General features: G+C 34.1%; 1 long non-coding RNA gene across 1 annotated transcript; it reads right to left on the reverse strand.

Annotated features, from left to right (window-relative positions):
- Positions 1–225: 225 nt before the first annotated feature.
- On the reverse strand, positions 226–7,490 carry LOC149789083 (uncharacterized). The gene is made up of 2 exons (XR_016424307.1): positions 6,981–7,490; positions 226–678 (listed from the first exon to the last, which is right to left on the reverse strand). It is a non-coding gene; the product is annotated as an uncharacterized LOC149789083 (long non-coding RNA).
- Positions 7,491–11,103: the final 3,613 nt, after the last annotated feature.

Below are 11,103 nucleotides of genomic sequence, written 5' to 3' on the forward strand. Positions count from 1 at the left end.
TGGTGATAATTCGTATGACAACAAATGGTAACTTGGAAGTAATATCTATATTAGATAATGTTGGGTTGGGTTACGTAAGGAGAAATTAAAGTTTTGTATGAGTTAAACGGTTAAGAAATTAACAACGACTAAAAGTTCAATACACACAAGCTTGGGCAGTAACATCAATAATGTTACAAGATGAAGCCGGGTTAGGACTGGATTAGTGAAGACACCCAAAGCAACTGCGCTAATAAGATGTTTATTTATAAACGCAAATTAAATATTAACAAATCTGACACCATTATAAACAAAAAGATAAGGAAAATTATAAAGTTCCTAACATGGAACTATCAACAACAAATAACTAAACGAGAAAACTCAAACGAAAATTTAACGAATGGAATTTTAAACAAACGTGAATTTCGTCCTGTTTGACGTCCAAGATGTATCTCCGGTTCCACTCGCTCTAGTCAATGGTCAAAGAAGAGCCCACGCATGGTCCACGCCTCTCATTCTGTTGAAGGATCCCTCGAGAGCCCTCACGTTCAACACAGACCCGATGTTCGCGAAGCTTTGGTCCCTCGCATTGAGAACACCAGTACACTCTTCCGAACCAATGTCACCAGACACAGCGTACACGCCACAAGAAACCACACAGTTCTGTGACTCCACGTCACCAAACCATATATAAGGCAGCTAAAATTATAACTAAACCGTGTAGTTCATATGTCACAGTTAAGTACTTCTGCATTGATATATGTTGCGCATGCACGCATATGAATTCATTACCCATTAAATTAATCGTTCAATGCATGCAGCGTATAATTAAATTCAATTTGTATGTTCAGTTACAACAGATAGCTAACTCGAACCAGACTTTAGTATTTCTAATATGGTGTTGTATAACCTAGGTATTGACTCTCTATAGAATTTAGAATAAATTCTAAAACATCATATATATGAAACTATTCTGTCATAAAACAAACAGTAATAAAGAATACAAACTTAAATTTCAATACCTCTACAGCTGGAGATTTGTTCCCGTAAGTAGGTAAGCTTCCTGACAAGACTCGTCGTAATGTAATTTGTTTATAGAGAATTTGCTCCATATGTATACTAGCTGTGACAGATATGCGCAGCTAGGTACTTATGTGTTCACTGCAGGCAATTTGCACATGCAGTAGGGGTTGAGTCGCGCTCAGTATTTCGAAATAACTAGAGCCGAAAAAATATACCACCCTCGGGTGACGCTGTACGCGGCAACGAAACTCGAGTACATTTTTGATCATATGTACATATTGATATAAATCATACAAAATTCCGTGACAAATACGTCATTTAAATGTATAAATTACATGTCATTTTAAACTAGTTTGGATTTAGAAATGATCTCTTTCTCATTAACAAAATATATCTTAAACTTGAATTAAGTTATGAGCTGCAAAGTATAGTTTCCTGTCGAGACTGGTAGGTGGGCTTTTGTTCCCTATAACGAAAGGTATTGCACATTTTGTCAGTCTCAAGAAATATGGGATGAATATCACTATTTTCTATCTTGTTCTTATTTTAAAGATTAAAGATGGAAATTTATACTTCATTTTTCACTTCCAGAGCTAACTTTATAATATAACCAATTAATAATACATGTAATGTAACTCTTGAAAATATGTTCAGGTTTTTTGATTGTGTTTTCCAAATATTGTAAACCCTGTTAATCATTACGTAATGTCACGTTTACAAACTGAGTGTAATGAAGTCTAGTCTTGTTTTGTCATGTCATGTTGTCCATGACAGTTTTCCAGACAAATCAAGCAGAAAAACCGATGTACTACATTTTGGGTCTGACAAATGCATTAGATAAGCAAATATATAAAATGTGTGTGTGTTTTTGAGCGACACACACTCTGAAAAAGAATAGGCGGCTCAGCAGCTGTGTGCGGAATGTACGGACATTGCCGAGTACAAATGTTACGAATTTATTGACGCTATTAGCATATTTTAATTTCTGATAATAAAATCAGTCCAAATATTTATTTTTGTGCAAAATAGCTGTATTTGTTACAAATTGATTTCGAATACTGCAAATATGGCTATATTAATGAACCGTTAATAGGGTTTGAAGCGAAACAAAACCTAATATTTCAACTTAATCTTAAAAACCTACAAAATGTCTTAAAAACTAAAGGAAAACTACAACATATAAAATTAAAAATTTGAACAAAAAGAGGAACGGCTCTACACCGACCACACAAAAATGCATATTTTGCCGTTGGCTTTTCATTAGGCAAGCCTAGCGGTCGAGAAATTTTGCGAATTATGCAAATTAATGAAATATGGTGGTTTTATTCTATCATTCATTTTATAGAACCATAAACGGAATATCGTTATCGGATCATAAACAATGTTAGTAGTGCGTTCGCTTTAATCTTTGCACAGTCCAAAGTCCGTTTCCTTAGTTCAGATCAAGATTTTTTAACCAGAAGTGTTTTATGCCTGTGAAAATAACTAGCAATATAGTAAAACTCGTTTCCAATTAAGCTGACTTGATCCTCAAAGAGATTTTAAAACATTGAAAAACCTAAAAGAAAACCCACCTCAAATTAAAACAATTAATTTCACTTCTATCCCTGCTTTAATCACTTTTTTTTCCACTTATCACGCATGTCAAGGTGGCGACTGAATGAGATGTTATGAAGCACATTCAGGCCAAATGCAATTTTCGGAATTCGTTTGGAATAAAAACAAAGAAAGATAACATTTTTTTAAAAAAACGTAATTACTAACGTGTATTAATGTGTTAAGTACGTGCTTTTTGTTATAGAACCAATAATCATCATACTATTTTCAGGAAAGCATTTGTTTTCAGTTTGATATTTACACAATTTCGCTTGTCCATTAAATATTTTCTCAGTTTGGTGAGTCAGCCTGTTTTGTGTTTACTTGCCCTTCCTGATGAATATGTAGCCTATGCGTTAGCATCAAGGTTTCTTTTCCTATTATATCAACAGTGTAGGTAGTAAATTGTAGGCTTCAGTGACACCATTTCTCTCTAATAACATCACAACGTCTCTTATAGGGTATCAGCTTTAAAGCGTAATTGTTCCACTTAAGTTACAGTATTTAGTGACAACTTGTACCAAATTATGATATATATAGCAAAATGAAGTTACAGTGTTTAGTGACAACTTGTACCACAATTATGATATAGATAGCAAAATGAAGTTACAGTGTTTAGTGACAACTTGTACCAAAATTACGATATAGACAGCAAAATGAAGTTACAGTGTTTAGTGACAACTTGCACGAATAATTAGGATACATATATCAAAACGTACTTACAATGTTTAGTGACAAGTTGTACGACAATTAAGATACATATATCAAAATGAAGTTACAGTATTTAGTGTCACCTTGTACGACAATTAAGATATAGACAGGAAAATGAAGTTACAGTGTTTAGTGACAACTTGTACGACAATTAGGATACAGATATCAAAATGAAGTTACAGTATTTAGTGTCACCTTGTACGACAATTAAGATATAGACAGGAAAATGAAGTTACAGTGTTTAGTGACAACTTGTACGACAATTAAGATATAGATAGGAAAATGAAGTTACAGTGTTTAGTGACAACTTGTACGACAATTAAGATACAGATATCAAAATGAAGTTACAGTGTTTAGTGACAACGTGTACGACAATTAGGATACAGATATCACAATGAAGTTACAGTATTTAGTGACAATTTGCACGACAATTAAGATACATATTGCAAAATGAAGTCACGTTATTTAGTGTCAACTTGTACGACAATTAAGATATAGATAGCAAAATGAAGTTACAGTGTTTAGTGACATCTTGTACGACAATTGGGATACAGATATCAAAATGAAGTTACAGTGTTTAGTGACAACGTGTACGACAATTAGGATACAGATATCACAATGAAGTTACAGTATTTAGTGACAATTTGTACTATAATTAAGATACATATAGCAAAATGAAGTCACGTTATTTAGTGTCAACTTGTACGACAATTAAGATAAAGATAGGAAAATGAAGTTACAGTGTTTAGTGACAACGTGTACGACAATTAGGATACAGATATCACAATGAAGTTACAGTATTTAGTGACAATTTGTACGACAATTAAGATACAGATAGCAAAATGAAGTTACAGTATTTAGTGACAACTATTACGACAATTAAGATACAGATAGCAAAATGAAGTTACAGTATTTAGTGACAACTATTACGACAATTAAGATACAGCTATCACAATGAAGTTACAGTGTTTAGTGACAACTTGTACGACAATTAGGGTACAGATATCAAAATGAAGTTACAGTGTTTAGTGACAACTTGTACGACAATTAGGATACAGATATCAAAATTAAGTTACAGTGTTTAGTGACAACTTGTACGACAATTAGGATACAGATATCAAAATGAAGTTACAGTATTTAGTAACAACTTGTACCACAATTAAGATATAGATATCAAAATGAAGTTACAGTATTTAGTGACAACTTGATAACATTTAAGGTACAGATAGCAAACTAAAATTTCGGTGTTTTGTGGCAACTTGTTAACAACAAATATATAGATAGCAAACTAAAGTTTCAGTGTTTCGTGACGTCCTGTACAGCGATTAATACACAGACGGCAAACTGATTTACTTTAAGGTACCGACAGTTTCATTGTATGTGGGGGTATTTACGATTTTCTTTTGAACTGATATATTTTTGTAATTCCAAATTTGTTTTCAACGATAATATAAGAGATATAATAAAGTGTTATTTTGCAATACTTCATACAATATATTTTAAGTGCCAAAACCTAGAAGCAAACATTATTCCAGGCCCCATGCAAAAATGGTCGGTTCCTTAATTTTTGTTTGCGGTATACCATGGTACGTATCGCGGTATGTTAAGATATACCGCGGCAGAAGCCAGTTAAAGGTACCGAGCTCTAGCCGATACATTGGAAATGCCCTAGGAATGTAACAGTTTCTTTGCCCGTCTCTCACGGCAGGACTTGCTCGTTTATGCTTAGAATTATTGTTCATCCTGCACTGGCATTTATGAATCGGTCCATTCATTAGCAAAAGCTGTCCAAGTGATAAAAATTGATATCCCGCTGTGGTCTTTACATTCAATGACTTACCTGATGGATTGACCATACATATATATATATATTCATTCAGCTTGTCGTAGCTTTACCTGACTCTTAGATATACGACAGTTTTTCGAAGGGGCCTATAGATTTAAATGTCATTAGAGGGGAATTTATTAAATAATTTACCAGAATAGATTAAGTACAATTTATGGACAATTGTTCATATGTCGAGCAAGATATGCACGTAGAATGCTGCTGCAACTGTTTTATCATTAGATCTGAAAGTTTGACATGGTAGAAATCAAATACAAGAAGCGAAAAAATAGTTGGTCCGCTTCAGAAAAGTGACGTCATAAACTGTATCCCTCCATCCAGATGTAAGCTCTTATTTTAGCAGGAGATTAAGCTCGCACTAGAATAACTTTTCATTTTCTTGTAACGCGTTGAGCCCTTCTAGATAACTCGAATAGGGAGAGGGCGTTTCCCTGTCAGCAGGTTCACTGGCTTCCGCAAAAGACGAAATGTGTGTAAACCTAGTAATTTGCCACTTAGCTTTAAAGCACAAAGTACCTTCAAACTCCATACCTTTCATGGTGAGATGGCAATACACACAACTCAGATAGTATTCGAATCACGTGCTTTCAAACATCGCTGTAGTTTCGAGACACAGCGCGTATTTAGAGCTTGTTTCTATGAGTGCTTACACAACCCAGTCGACTAACACCTGATACCCTTTTTTAACTGGAAATTTGAGAGTGGCATGCCATTCTACGAAATATGACGTGAAAGCTCTCAATGATAACATGATTACACAATTTGTATCGAAATAGTATGCACTTCCATTACCGCCAGATGGGATGTAAATTCTTCTGTTTAGATACACGCATACTTCTCTATTACCTACGTGTTGAGTTAACTCGTAATCCAGCACTTATTTTAATGTAATTACCTCTTTTTGCTCCAAAACTAAATTTTTCCTCATCATATAGCCTTTAAAATGACAAAACAACTGGTTTTCCTTTCTTATTTTTATATGATGAATTTGGAATTCAGAAGGAAGGCAACCCAATTCTACCAATGACGGTTGTGGAATATTGTATAACAATGCTTTAGTCCTTGTACAACGGAAACTTAAATCATCAGCACTTTTGCGGATGACAAAGGCAGGCTTCACTCAGTGTCTTCATGAGACCTCGAATTATCTTGGGCGACTTCACAATTTTTCGATCTAAAAACAAACAAACCAACAAGAGCAACAAATGCAAATGCCAGGAATTTATTTTCAGTGATACAGGCGGCAGTGATTGTAACATAAACTACTCGTATGTTTATTGTCTGCGCTCTTTTGACCTTCGCTCTATACATTACTGATACATGTCTCTATTCATGAACTGGATTTAATGTTTACAACCTAAACGTTGTGTCGTTTTTTTGTTGGGGGTGGGGGTGGGGGGTGGTTCCATAGTGGTTGCCCAATGAGTATATTTTTGCAGTCACTTCCTGTAATGCAAATTACAAGCAATTTATAATTTGGAATTCTCGGTGCTATAAAATGAACAAGAATTTTTTTTTTTAATGAAAGAAAGAGAAACGAAAAGAAAAAAGAAAGAAAGAATAACATGTTTTGGAAAACGGAAGAAAAAAGAGCCAATGTCAATTGTTTAACGTTGTATTCAGGAAAATGTGATTTACTGGGTAGTTACGAATGGTGATGACAACGTTTATAGATTTACATCCCAATTTTTTTCTCATTAATATTAATTGTTACGAGTCTATGATAAAAACCTAAGAGAAAGAAACAAAACCAAGAAGTTTTGTAAAACTGAACAAACGATTTAATTATCAACTTTTAAAAAAAGAAAATTTGAAAGGAACTTACATATTATGAAATGAATCCAAAATAATCCTTAAAACGTTCTGTTAAAACCCAAAGGAATGAAATGTTCAGTATAAATTTCATATCCACGAATATACTGGTACGCTAACATTCCTCACGAGTCAAAATGGCGTTGTCCAGACCTCCATCGAACAATTCACAATTGTCCCAGAATAATGTTCTAGTCTAATGAGCAGTTTGTAATTCCAATGAATAATCCTAAACATGGTCTCTTCTCAAATTATCTAATCACAACATTAAATACATCTTCAGACTGATTTCAACATACGAAATAAGAATCCAAAATAGGAATGAATAAAAAATATGACTGAATCTGATTGTTCAGTTCTTTCCTTAAACACACATTCAGGAGTCTATTAGGACTATATGTTGCAATATTCATGACGTGATAGATCTTACTACTCAGGCTAATATTTCAAAATACCTTTTCATGTAACCTAACCCATGCAATGGGAAAAAACTTAATTCTTCTAAGAACCCACCTGACATAAAATCTTCACTGGGATGAGCCCGAAACATATTTACCAATAAGTTTATTATTAGTCACTGAAAGCACGTATATAAGCATCTATTTATAGATCCTACGCAATTTTACATTCTTAATATCTTAAACAGAATCAATACACAGACGAATGGGTTGCCCAAAACTTCACAAATTTTCAAAAACGTTATTGATTTGATAATACCACGGCAAAAATGTATCAACATTTGAAAAATTTAACATTGCAGTTGATTTTTACAAATTATTTGATATTACGTCATATTCACATGCGCATGACATACATTTGGTTGTAAAGTGGCCATTTTGTGCTAAAAGTTTAGCTAATTTTTTTTAACAAATTAAGGTGGTCCACATGCGGCATATACATTCATCAGATATAAAGTTATGGTAAAATACCTTTTACTTGAACATCGTTTTGTTGGCTGCTTGTGACCATGTGTAAAACCATACAATTTGAGTGCATCAGCGTTCATTTGGCACCTTGCATCTCTACAACGGTCAAGTATTAATTACATCAAAAGTGACGTATCTGCTACAGCGAACGCATCCAATAGTTCTGACATATAGCTAAACGACTTTGTGTTCACGGTAACAGTATTACATATGGTATTGTGAAATTGAAATATGGTATTGTGGTATTTGAGTTCGAAAACGTAAGGGAACATTTTTTCTCGTTAGATTTTTTATATACATAAATACATTTTCGATTATTTGTTTCCTCAGCGAGTTATATTTGCTCTTCTTCCAATATTTCTTTCTTTCTTATTTTATTAACTTTATTCATAAATTTTAATATGCATGAAAGATGCTAGTTTTGCTATTTCAAATGGTTGCTTACTTTTGCCATTATCAGTCTCATTCCTCTTTATCATTCCTCTGCTGATTAGCACAAATCTTTCGCTCATGACCTTCTTGTGTGAGAGAGAGAGAGAGAGAGAGAGTTTAAATTTTTAAAAATTTCCAGTTCTATCGCTTTGATGTCTGCAATGTGGCAGTTTATAGTGATGTCTAGCACTGGGGCATCATGAATATGTGAAGCATTATTTCCGACCCATTCTAGGCGGACGCTTTAACCATTTAGGCCAACGGAGCGGTCAGAGAGAGAGAGAGAGAGAGAGAGAGAATGACTAAATTGAAATAAAGAAACTTGATCTGATGACGCAGCAATTTGGGGTCTGTCTTTCTGATCTTTGCCGGTGTTCATTTGCTGGATTTTAATGTTACCGACCCGCCTTCTTTTATCTTTTAACTTAAAATGCATATGGGTGTCGTATATATTCTTGTGGATTGTCAAATTCGGGCGAGACGGAATACCAGAGCTGTTCCATTGTTTTCCTCAATCAAATTATAAATGACCTCACCACTGGTGGAAATGTCTCCTTATCCTTGAGTAAACAACCCCTGTCTCTCTCTCTCTCTCTCTCTCTCTCTCTCTCTCTCATATAAAATTGATAGAAATATATCAATTTTATCATCAATCATTATCATAAGGATTATTAGCTTTCGTCGCTGTCATTTTGAACATTTTTTGGGTTAATCGATTCGCAATATCAACATTCGACCATTGTTAATGTACAACGTATATTCACTCCATTCATTGTGAAAAATGATCAACAAATAAACAAAAAGTGCCTTTTCTGAGGCGATTCTAACTAGAATACGAAGAAAGTCAGCCTAGACGTATTCATGGGCAAAGCGTTTTAAATGCAAACGAAAATAGGTGTCAGAGGTAATCAACCAAACCTAGAGGAAATATATGTTTAATTTATAGTGTTTAAAAACAAATTTGTATCATCGACCGTTATGCATAATAGGTTCAAATGCATAATTTAGGATAAATATTTTTCGGCAGTATGCGTTATAAGAGTTTTTTAAGCCACACATTTATAACCCACGAATATAGAAGAAGAAAACCAAATCCTTTCGTACTAAATTTCCGAAAGTAAAACAGAAATTATTGGAAATAAAAAGCGGTTGAAAATAAAGTCTAAAGAAACATATTTAAAATTGTTGTAATTGCTTTTACAGTTTTTTAAATTAGAAATATGTTCAAACATAAAATATTGCAAACAAAAGTTGAAATCTAAACTTCAACTAAATATGTAAAGACATTTTTAAAATAACAATGTACTTTTTATTTTTTTAAATAACTCAATAATATCTAAACAATTAGAATTAAAACTAAAGACTTGTAACAGAAAGATTTTAAAATAAATAAAGAAAATGTGACGATTATTTTCTGAATGTGACGATACCACGTTAAAATCACTCTTTTTTACCTAGAGAATCTCATCTTCGCTGAATCTTATATTTTGGAAGTCACGTGATAGTTTCCAGGTTTGTTAATGCAAGCGCCTTATCATTAAGTTTGTTAGAACCTCCTAATGACCCACACTGATAAGTTCCTATTAGATTGCATTCCATCTCATTTTATTTGCAAAAGGACAGTCTATGTTATGTTCCCTTTATCGCCTTACCAACCCAATGTTGTTAAATTCCCATCAGACCGCATACCGTCTCATTTTATTACTAAAATGACAGTCTATGTTATGTTCCCGTTGCCGCATTACCAACCCAGTGTTATATTATTAAAACCGCCGTACCGTCTCACGTGTTCAGTTCTCATAGATTCCAGTGTTAAAACTTCTGACGTTTAGCATTAAATTCTCATAGGGCCGCAACGTAACCTGCAATGTTAAGTTTATGGGTGTACTTTGCATTAAATTGCCACATGGTCTAAAAGTGACCCACAATGTTAAGCCCGTGAGTACATTTTACATTAAATTCCCACAGGGTCCAAAAGCGACCCACAATGTTAAACCTATGTGTGTACCTTACATTAAATTCCCACAGGGTCCAAAAGCGACTCACAATGTTAAACCTCTGGGTGTACTTTTCATTAAATTCCCACATGGTCTCAAAGTGATTCACAATGTTAAACCTATGGGTGTACTTCACATTAAATTCCCACAGGGTCCAAAAGCGACCCACACTGTTAAACCTATGGGTGTACTTCACATTAATTCCCACAGGGTCCAAAAGCGACTCACAATGTTAAACCTATGTGTGTACTTTTCATTAAATTCCTACATGGTCTCAAAGTGATTCACAATGTTAAACCTATGGGTGTACTTCACATTAAATTCCCACAGGGTCCAAAAGCGACCCACAATGTTAAACCTATGGGTGTACTTCACATTAAATTCCCACAGGGTCCAAAAGCGACTCACAATGTTAAACCTATGTGTGTACTTTTCATTAAATTCCCACATGGTCTCAAAGTGATTCACAATGTTAAACCTATGGGTGTACTTCACATTAAATTCCCACAGGGTCCAAAAGCGACCCACAATGTTAAACCTATGGGTGTACTTTACATTAAATTCCCACATGGTCTAAAACTGATTCACAATGTTAAACCTATGGGTGTACTTTTCATTAAATTCCCACATGGTCTCAAAGTGATTCAAAATGCTAAACATATGGGTGTACTTCACATTAAATTCCCACATGGTCTCAAAGTGATTCACAATGTTAAACCTATGGGTGTACTTTACATTAAATTCATACAGGGTCTAAAAGTGACCCACAGTGTTAAGCCTA

Source organism: Sinohyriopsis cumingii, chromosome 11 (assembly GCF_028554795.1).
Source record: "Sinohyriopsis cumingii isolate HCF-2022 chromosome 11, ASM2855479v2, whole genome shotgun sequence".
Classification (NCBI taxonomy): domain Eukaryota; kingdom Metazoa; phylum Mollusca; class Bivalvia; order Unionida; family Unionidae; genus Sinohyriopsis; species Sinohyriopsis cumingii.